Genomic DNA, 5,070 nt, shown 5'->3' on the forward strand with positions numbered 1-5,070 from the left:
GCCCCTTCTTGGGCGACCCGAAACAGACTAACAACTGGTCTGACGTCCGCCATGAGGAGGACCTCTGGATATATATCTTCAAAGCTCTGACAGGGCAGAGCAAGTGAAGTCTCTCCTCATCCGCCGTCACGTGAGGTGGAGGATGAAAAGCCTGCAGAACCGTAGGCCGTGCCACATTAGACGGCACCTTGGGCAAATAGCCTGGCGTAGGAAGTGGGATGGCTTTGATGTCGCCTGGAGCAAACTCCAGGCACCCATCAGATATAGAGAGCGCCTGGAGATCTCCTACCCTCCTCAGAGAAGTAATGGCCAACAAGAAAGCCACCTTAAGGGAAAGGTTCTTGGCCTCAGCCAACTCCAGCAGTTCGAAGGGGGCCTCAACCAACCCTCCGAGAACCACCGCCAGGTCCCAAGTGGGAACCCTGGTACGAGCCGCAGGTCTCATCCTCCAAGCCCCACGGAGGAAAAGTACGACCAACGGCTGTCTCCCCAGAGGCAAATCACTCAGAGGAGTGTGGAAAGCCGAAATGGCAGCCACGTACACCTTGAGAGTGGACGGGGTAAGGTCTTGGTGGAACTCCAGCACTGAAGCCACTGGGCAGTTAACTGGGTCCACCTCACACTCTCTGCACCAAACGGTGACAACATTCCATTTTAGGCCGTACAATTTCCTCGTGGAGGGAGCCCTAGAGCTGAGTATGGTCTCCACTACTCCTGCTGACAGGCCGGCCTCTCGGTACTGTGCCCCCTCAGGGGCCAGACCCACAGTTTCCATAGTTCAATGGGGCTACCAATAATAAACTGATGCCGTTGCGACGAACCCTCTCTAGAACTCCCGGGAGCAGAGCGATCGGGGGAAAGGCATACAGACGCAGCCTCGGCCACATCTGTACCATGGCATCCAACCCCAGTGGGGCTGGATGTGTGAGGGAGAACCACAGTGGACAGTGAGTCGTCTCTCGAGACGCGAATAAATCCACTTCCACTGGGCCGAACCTCTGACATATGGACTCGGGGTGGAGTCTCCACTCCCCGGGCCTCAGCCCCTGCCTCGACAGGATGTCTGCTCCCTGATTCTGATTCCCTGGGATGTATGTTGCTCTGAGAGACAACAATTTCCCTTGGGACCACAATAGGATCTGATGCACCAGTCTGCATAGAGGGCGAGACCTCAGACCCCCTTGATGGTTTATGTAGGCCACCACAGACATATTGTCCGTATTGTCCGGCGCCAGGCCTTCATGATGAATCCATGAGAACCATGGAAGGCTGCGGTACTTGTATGTTTATAGTCCACGTTATATCGTTAGAGTGTGTGTTTCCCCAGCAGACGTCTGCCTTCCCAAGAGGGTTTCAATCACCTCAAAGTTCTCCATATACACCTAAACGTATGCTATATGTGTATTTGCTCCTGAAAACTCCTTAGGGAAGGATTGGGTTTCCGCAACATTCCTGTTCCAAGCAGAACGGGTAAGTTTTCCCAGTGTTATCCGATCTCACCCAGTGAGGTAGTGCTTTAGCAATGGTGAGTGGAACTACTTGTTCCGAGCCCTGGCCTACACCTAATATCGGTGCAGGCAGCATGAGTTTTTTTTAACATGAGTAAAGACTCCGCTGTTCGAATTGAGATTGGGAGGTCATTCCACCAGCTGAGCACAATCCAGGAAAAGGTCCATGAAAGTGATTTTTGAACATCTTTGGGATGGCACTACAAGGCGTCGTTCACTCGATCAGAACGCAAACTTCTGGAGGGCACATAATTTTGAACTAGTAAATAACAGGTAAATAAGTACTTTCACTGGCTATGGCCATGCCTTACTATTTAACTAGTAAATAACAGGTAAATAAGTACTTTCACTGGCTATGGCCATGCCTTACTATTTAACAAACCGAAACTGGAGAGTCCCGCAATAGGCAAACGAGAGATCAAATGCCACTTCAGAACATATTTACCATAGTAAAAAAAACAGTAAATGAAAAAAATTTCCTAGTAATCACAACTGAAGAACAACAAGAAAACCAAGGCAAAACACTTACAAACTGCTGTCCTTTTCTGTTGCTCGACTGTTTCTTCTAACAAACATGGCTTTGGCAACACCTTACTATTTAACAGACTGAAACTGGAGAGTCCTGAGATACAAGTACAACCGGCTGCAGCCTGCAGATTGAGACGAGGCTGCACGTGTCACTCCGCCCCATGCCTACTCTGATTGGTTCGATCATCTTTCGATCATCAAGGAAAGGCGCAATACCACGACTTAGGTGCCCTTGAGCAACCCCCTTGCCCATTGTGCAACCCCCAACTGCTCCCCGGGTGCCACAGCATAAATGGCTCCCTACTGCTCCAGGTGTGTGTTCATGGTTTGTGTGTGTTCACTGATGTGTGTGTGCACTTTGGATGGGTTAAATGCAGAACACAAATTCTGAGTATGGGTCACCATACTTGGCTGAATGTCACTTAACTTTAACTTTTTTTTTTCATAGACATGCATGATAGAACGTGTGCGTAGGTGGTGTAGAACGGAGTATATTGTTTAAAAATGCTGTGCAGTTTTGCAAAGCCTTTATTATAATGCACAGTTGTTTATTGTAAACTTGATTCACTATATCGGTTTTATTAAATCACGAGATGTTAACTGCTGCAAATTTTATCTTCTGGATCACTCAAATTCACAAATGAATGATTGGAACATTCTAAAGCACTGAACGTGAAAGTACATGGCTTAATGCATTAAAAAAGTGTTTAAAAAAAGACCAAGCTCAGTAAACATACTATTAATAAAGCCATCTAGGTAACACTTTACAATAACAGTACATGAATCATCATGTACTAATACCTGAATTAATAATTACTTGACTATGAACTAATGATGAGTTAAGACATTTTATTTTCCTACTTCGGCAGTAAGTGTTGCCCAAGATCTGCTTGGTTGCAAACATTCTTCCAAATAGTTTCCTTTGTGTACAGAAGGGGAAAGAAACTCCTACAGGTTTGGAACTACTTGAGCACGAGTAAATGTCAATTTTCATTTTTGGGTGAACCATCCCTTAAGGCAACAATATATACCTCACTTCTTTGAGATGTCAAGAATGGCACTGCTCTCTTTCAATTTTTTATCATGTCTACATTAGGCTGAGCAAGGCACCGTGCAAGAAAGCTACCAGCAAATTTTTGGATGCTTTCTCCCTTTTTAAAGGTTGCTCTCATAGCTTTGTACTCGTTAATTAATTTTGTTGTAGGCTTCAGCTTTACTGAAACCACCATTTACCAGTTGTAACACTTTGTGGTAGCGTTTGATGGAGTCTTCAGGGGTTCTTACTAGGAAGAAGAAAGTTTTAAGAGTTTGACAAAACATAAAGGTGAGTAAATTAATAATGATAATTATTTTGGTTTGTGCTATTGCTTTAAGGAAAATTAATAAAAATAAAATGTGGTTATGATAAACTTAACTCTCTTGTAAAACAGGTTGTATCGCTTTCTGTTAAGAACATTTGTATGTGCTTTATTAAACAGAGTTATTAAAATGAGGATAAACAATGATCATCGCATATGCATACTGATATAAAAAAAAAATGATATATCCTCTCTAACATTCAGATTTTAAACTTGAATAAAACTGCTACAATAAAAATAACCAGATAGGTTAGCAGATTACCTTTAAGGTACACAATGTTGCACTTTAAAAAAAAAAAAAATAATAAAAAAAATAAAAAAAATTTACCTACTGTATTAAATCAGCAACTACATCATGAATCCATCTTCCAAACCATGTTTTTTGTCTTATCACTACGGTACATTTATCACTAAAGTTGTTTATGTTCTGACTACTATAGACAGAGCAGGATGCCTCTGAGGAGCCCAGTACCTGCGTGACTCGTCACTGACAAACACAGAACTATCTCTGGTTACAATGTTATTCTGCGAGATGCATGCAGTTTTATGAATAGATATCGCGTTCAGTACATATTGCCATCATGCTTGCCTACAAGGCCTTGCATGGTTCAGCAAATACCTAACAAATACTATATTCAAATACCTGTCTGAACTTTTATTGGTCTACACCCCTAGACGAAATCTCCACTCTTCTGATTCAGGCTTTTTTTAAATATATATTGTTGCTTAAACGTTTTACGTTCTGTGGGTGATCAGGCTGTTTCTTCTGTGGCTCAAAAACTAATTCTCTTCCCACTGAGATCAGTCATGTGGACTCTTGGTGTTTTTAAATCTTCACTTAAAACTTATTTTTTTCAGGCTAGCATACAAGTGAATATTGCATTTTTTTTTTTTTAAATACATCTTTTTCTCTTAAATTTGTTTTGATGTTTCTATTTTGTCAAGATATTATTTGTATGTTTGTCTTTAGATGCACCCTTTAAAGGTGCCATATAAAGTTTATTAACACTTTCTCCAAAAAGCAGATGCGATGAGATATTCTCTGGTTATTCACTTAAAGCCTTGACAATTTTCACTTCTGGATGAACTATACCTTTTAATTCTTTTGATAGAATAAACATACCTCTCCTAAAATCAACCTTCAGTTTCTTGGATTTCTTCTTGTTTTTTCGCATTTTATCTTTTTTCTTCCTCTTTGCTCTTGGTTCAGATTCTGAGGAGTCTGAAGATTCATCACTGGACTCATTCTCCTGTGATGCAGCAGTAGTGGATGAAGATGCAGTCAGTGGCAGTCTAGGCGAGATAACTGCTTCATGCCTCAGAAGTGCAATGACAAAGAACAAATAAAAAAGGTGTAGAACAAAACCACAGGTAAAGAATTTTTTTTTTTTAAACCACAGTTAATTTAGAGATTTTTAATGTCTCAAATGCAAAAAAAGAGGGATGACCTTAACAATAACCTTTAGCAACCAGTCTTTGATAGGGCATTTGTTACTCTAATGTCACAATGATTACAGTTTGGCATTGGGGAATAGGGGCTTTCGCACTGCAGGAACTGGGAATGACCCTATACTTAAGTGTAGGGTCTAACCCAGCACAACAGGAACTACCAGTGACATAAGTGTAAGCTGATTGGCTGAACTAACTACGAACATGGAAAACAGTGATAGATGGAC

The sequence above is a fragment of the Carassius gibelio genome, chromosome A7, assembly GCF_023724105.1.
Source record: "Carassius gibelio isolate Cgi1373 ecotype wild population from Czech Republic chromosome A7, carGib1.2-hapl.c, whole genome shotgun sequence".
NCBI classification, from domain to species: Eukaryota; Metazoa; Chordata; class Actinopteri; order Cypriniformes; family Cyprinidae; genus Carassius; species Carassius gibelio.